At 41.0% G+C, this 6,093-nt stretch overlaps 1 long non-coding RNA gene across 1 annotated transcript in view; it reads left to right on the forward strand.

Annotated features, from left to right (window-relative positions):
• Positions 1 to 4,847: 4,847 nt before the first annotated feature.
• The window catches only part of LOC120571095, an 8,258-nt gene continuing 7,012 nt past the window's right edge, over positions 4,848 to 6,093 (forward strand). Inside the window, exon 1 of the long non-coding RNA XR_005641186.1 lies at positions 4,848 to 4,990. This is a non-coding gene — a long non-coding RNA (uncharacterized LOC120571095). The remainder of the gene's footprint in view (positions 4,991 to 6,093) is intronic.

Below are 6,093 nucleotides of genomic sequence, written 5' to 3' on the forward strand. Positions count from 1 at the left end.
ATCCAGACAGCTAGCTAGACTATCTGTCCAATCTGAGTTTTCTGTTGCACGACTAAAACTACTTTTGAACGTCCACATGTTCCACCAAAACAAGTTCCTTCCTGAGACTATTTAGCAGAGGCACCGTGGCTCCGTCCGGAGCTTAGCCCCGCCCAAGATGATTGTGATTGGTTTAAAGAAATGTCAATAAACCAGAGCATGTTGTTCTCCCATCCTGGAATGCTGTGTGAACTAGCCAGACCTTCCTCCCCAGCGCTGCGGCTTGGGGTGGAGATGTGTTAACATTTTAAATGTACTCAATTAGCATTTTGTTCTGTTTGTGATTTGGGTAGGAAGGATGGACTGCACCGATGTTTGTCTACCAAGAGACACAGCGGTTGCCGAGATTTCTTTGTTCGGTTGTTTGCTTTCTTAATAATCAAGTTTGATATTCTGTCCTAAAGAAAAGACATAAACTCCGCAAAAAAAAGAAACGCCCCTTTTTCCGGACACTGTATTTTAAAGATACTTTTGTAAAAATCAAAATAACTTTACAGATCTTCATTGTAAAGGTTTTAAACAATGTTTTCCATGTTTGTTCAATGAACCATAACCAATTAATGAGAATGCACCTGTTGAACGGTCAAGAAGGCAGTAACAGCTTGCAGGCGGTAGGCAATTAAGGTCACAGTTATAGGGAAATTAGGAAAGTAAAGAGACGCTTCTACTGACTCTGAAAAACAGCAAAAGAAATGCGTGAACGTGGGTTCTCGTCCTCGCAGCGGCAGACCACGTGTAACAACACCTGCATAGGATCGGTACATCTGAATATCACACCTGCGGGACAGGTACAGGATGGCAACAACAACCGCAAGAACTGGCCAGTCTGGTGCAGTATATAAGGAGGAGATGTACTGCAGTACTTAATGCAGCTGAAGGGACACATTTTTCCATTTCTGTTAGTCACATTGTTCAGAATTGTTCAGTTTATGTCTTAGTTGTTAAATCTTTTCATGTTCAAGCAAATATTTGCATGTTAAAGGGGTGATAGAATGATTATATAGGGTATTTTACACTGTTCCTTAAGGTCTCCTAATGGGGTATGTAACATTGGTTGGGCTGAAAATTGCCCGAATGCTATTTTATTAGGCCCTTAACTACCCTGTGAATATGGCTCTATTTGGAACAAGAGCTTTTCTACCAAATATGGTATGCTAATGAATATTCAGAATGAGCTACGCGCTGATTGGTTTGAGCAAACTACATAGAAACACATGGGAGACTCGGCAGCAGGCCTCATATTTCAGACACTGCAAAGTTACACATTGTTTGTCGGGCTATTTCGTTATTAAATTCACTTCTGAGACTTTTTTTAAGCGAGAAATCAACTATATAAAGCTCAAATATGGGCCGTTTTACGAAAATTGATGGCTAATTGCAAATTTGGTAAGACTGTGTGTCGGTGTTCAGCCGCCGGTGCCGCCTCGCCGCCCGGCCTGCCTTCCTTCACAGACCCCGGCCTGCTATGAGGTACTTGGAGCTCGGTCACGACTGCAGCCCACAGCAGGGACTACCAACACCGCTGCCCTGACAGAGCTCCAGGGCCTTCAACTCCCCTCTTCCTGCTAGCTAAATGGCCCGTTGTGTGAGAGTGAGAGCGCCGTCAGCGAGCTTGTTACACCAGCAATCTGTTACCACATGTTACACACAAGTCACGCCACTTATACAACATCTAACTAAAGGTCTTATAAAGCTAACAACGGTGTCCGATTTCAAGTTAGTGAATATTTGTGAAGACAACGTGTTTCGTTAGCTGTGACTGTCCCTTCAATCCTAGCTATGTGTAGCTACAAACCACGGATAGTTAGCTTCCTTTTCGCCTTAATTCGAGTATATTTACAGTTTGAATTTCGTCACGCCACTTACACAACATCTAACTAATGGTCTTATAAAGCTAACAACGGTGTCCGATTTCAAGTTAATTAATATTTGTGAAGACTAGGTGTTTCGTTAGCTGCGACTGTCCCTTCAATCCTAGCTATGTGTAGCTACAAACCACGGATAGTTAGCTTCCTTTTCGCCTTAATTCGAGTATATTTACAGTTTGAATTTCGTCACGCCACTTACACAACATCTAACTAATGGTCTTATAAAGCTAACAACGGTGTCCGATTTCAAGTTAATTAATATTTGTGAAGACTAGGTGTTTCGTTAGCTGCGACTGTCCCTTCAATCCTAGCTACAAATCACGGATAGTTAGCTTCCTTTTCGGCGTAATTGGAGTATATTTACAGTTTGAATTTCGTCACGCCACGTTTACAACATCTAACTAAATGTTTTATAAAGCTAACAACTGTGTCAGATTTCAAGTTAATGAATTTTTGTGAATTCCAGAGGAATTCTAAGAGGAGGCTAGCTAGCTCTCATTGATAGAGCTCCATCCAGCCGCAGGCTCTATCAATGAGACTCACGGACAAGCAGCGTTTATTTCCTCAATCGTTTGTTTAAATAACTCAACACATTATAATTACACACATTAAAAGAGTAACTGGAACCTGTGGTAAGAGAATGCTGGCGTAACAAGCTCGCTGACCGCGCTTTCACTCACATACACCGGCCATTTAGCTAGCAGGAAGAGCAGCGGTGTTTGGTAGTCCATTAGCCCAAAACGGTGACTTTGCGCAGGTATGGAGTGCTGTGGGCTGCCAGCCGTAACGGAGCTCAATCGAGCTCACAGCAGGCCGGGGTCTGTGAAGGAAGGCAGGCCGGGCGGCGAGGCAGCTACACAGGCAGCACCAGCATCTGAACTCCGACACACAGTCGGACAAAATTTGCAATTAGACATAAATTTTCGTAAAACGGCCCATATTTGACCTCTACATAGTTGATTTCTCGCATAAAAAAGTCTCAGAAGTGAATTTAATGGTAAAATAGCAGATGAACAATGTATACAATTTCTGAGATCTGCACGACCTAGATTCAGAAGACTAACTGATCTCAGGTCAGTTGTGTAGCCGATGTAAATGTTGGGGCGTGACAAAGAGAGACTAGAGCCAAATGAGGAGGAGCCGCAATAGTTGACGTCAACTAGGCGGCTCGTTGAGATTCGCCCGTTTTCAGAGGCAGTTTCAAATAGTGAGATTTGCTGAGAAAAGAGGTGTCAATGGGATTTAGAGGTTCTATGTATGTCCTAGTTACCCACTAAACTGTCATTATTCAACTATGACAAGGTAAAATCAGTTTTGCATTCTATCACCCCTTTGTTGAAAGTTGAAAGTTTGCTTGAACTATAAAAGCAGTTGAAAGTTACAGGACGTTTCTTTCTTATGAGGAATATATATATATGAATAGGGCTGGGCATTGTTTGGATTTTAACCGAGCCAGCTTTGGTCCTTAACTACCGCTCAACAGCACCCGAAACCCAGGGTGGCCGAATTAAGGCGTGCCCTGCAGCAGCGTACAATTGCTTTTAAGCCGTGTGTGTGTGTGTGTGTGTGTGTGTGTGTGTGTGTGTGTGTGTGTGTGTGTGTGTGTGTGTGTGTGTGTGTGTGTGTGTGTGTGTGTGTGTGTGTGTGTGTGTGTGTGTGTGTGTGTGTGTGTGTGTGTGTGTGTGTGTGTGTGTGTGTGTCAAAGTTCTACTGACGAATAACTCAAAGTTTGTTTGTTTTTTCACATTTTTATTCGCTTGCATTCCTGTCGGCTTATTGTTGTTCACTGAAAGAATATCAAAGTTCTACTGACAAATAACTCAACGTTTGTATTCACTGTATATTCCAGTCTGCTTATTACAAAACAAAATGTTTATATTTATGTTCGTATAAGATGGAGTTTATATGAATTACTCAACATTTCCAGTTCATTCTCGTTAATTCCCATGAATGTTTCCAAAATCCCCCAGCTTATTTTTCCATCTAAAGTTTCCGGTCAGTTTCCGCCCCTTTGCAACCCTATACAGAATATACCTTTGGATGAGAATGTAAATGTGTTGTGAATATCATTATTGAAATATATTATGAGAGTTATCCTGTGTCACGTCTACATTTTTTACTACTTGTGAAATCCCATGAACAGAGTAACTGATTTCCTAATGATTCATTAATACAATAACTCCCAGTCTGTTTACCAGTAACTAATCATTAGTGCTTGAATCACAGTTAATAAGTGACTACTCATTAACTAACCAGTTGTTCCTTATTCGTTCCTCAGTAACTATCTACATCTTTGTGTACCTTACCGAATGGGGAACAAACAAGTCGACTGGTTGGTCGACAAACGACTGGTTAGTTAATGAGTAGTTAGTGATTAACTGTGATTCAAGCATTAACGATTAGTTACTGGTAAATAGACCAATAGTTACTTTTATTAATTATTAATAATTATTTATTTTATAAACAAGTTCATTAACTGTGTATGTAAATAGTGCCACCACATTTAGCTATTTTACATTTTTGTCTGTTATTTATACTGTCAGACTAAGAGCTGCTAAACGTTGATTCGTTGTTGTGAAACATTGTCGGCGTAGCGATGTGTGCGCATATCCATAAACAGGATATCTAAGTCTTTGATAACGTTTAAAAGTAGCTGTGTTTCTCCTCCTTATCAGGTCTGCGGCAGAGACGTGCAGTCTGGGTAGGGAAGCTAGGCACTGTTCTGTTCGCAAAAAGGCCGGAATATGCTGTTTAAATGACCTGTATCAAATTCATAATATTGTCATATTCAAAATAATAATATTATAATAGTGGAATATTGGTGTGCATGTAAACGTACTCAATGACTAAGATGCTATTCTATCAAGAGATAATATTGAGGAGCTTTTATTTTGAAGGGCGAGAGGAACTGCTGCGAGAATTCTCCAAAAAAGCAGTTGAAACTCCAAAAAAACACAAAGAAGATGAAGAAAAAGAAGCTTCCGAAGCAGAAGTCGCGGAGCGTTCGGTTTCCTACAGAAAGGAACATCCCATACGGCCAGCGTGTTGTCATGGCAACAACCAACATGCAGCTGTTGCACCAGGTGAGCTATAATCACAAGTGAGGGGAGAGGGAATCAACCTTAAAAAGGAGGGACACAAATACGAGTCATGAATCTGTACTGCTGAGGTAATGGAGACTTAATAGTGGTCATCTAAAGGCAGATTATTAAATTAGTTCTAGAGTTTAGTGGCAGCAGGCAGGAGTGATGTCCTGTAGCGTTAGGAGGAGTTATACCGTAGACAAGTCACTATGTGGCTGTGTTTGTGGAGGCTGGGTCGCTCCAGAGAAACACAAATGCTGCTGTGGTTTTCATCAGATCAGCGGCAGGTTTCCTGGGAAAAGGAAAAGGAGACTATTTTTGTTAGATAATGTATTATTTATAATGGCTGAATGGTTTGTAGATTTAGTTGTACAGCTCTATCTTTGTTGTTCACTGATTTTATTTGATTACTTCCGCTTCACAAGCTGCCACAGAGTACGGCAAAATGTTTAAACATTTAATAGATGGATAGATCAGTGGTGTAGTCTAATGTAGTGGGTATATGGAAGTCCCGGAGATTTCTTAGTGGGTATGCTGTGTAAACCTGCGTATCACGTAGACTACACCAATGAGATAGGATGATAAAATGACAAATCCACATGAATAATATGGACAATAAAAGAAAAAGATACTAAATAAAAAATGAATGTACTCAGGGATGTATAAGCATGAGAGGCCTGCAGTGACAGGGCAGGGCCTGACCCTGTGGTTCAGTCTGCATGGTAAGGTGCTCTATGAGAGTGTGTGTCATGGTGGTAGTGCAAATAAGTCTAATAGTGCAAGGATAAAGTCTAGAGACCAGCATTACATATGGACAATATAAGAGAATAATGTAGACATAGTAATATAAAAACTATAGCAGTGCAAGGATTAAGTTTTAAAACAGACAGCTTTAAATATGGGCATTATAAGGCGATAAAGTAGACATTAGGATAGACAGAAATCAACAGTCAATATTAGAGGTTTGAAGTAATAGAGTTACAGCCATTGTTCAAGTGTTAAGTTAGAGCTCAGTCCAGGCTGGGGGAAGGAGGGAGGGAAGGAGGGAGGGAGGGAGGGAGGGCTTGTGCATATGGGCTAATATAGCCAGTATACAGTCGGCT

The sequence above is a fragment of the Perca fluviatilis genome, chromosome 13, assembly GCF_010015445.1.
Source record: "Perca fluviatilis chromosome 13, GENO_Pfluv_1.0, whole genome shotgun sequence".
Lineage (NCBI taxonomy): Eukaryota > Metazoa > Chordata > Actinopteri > Perciformes > Percidae > Perca > Perca fluviatilis.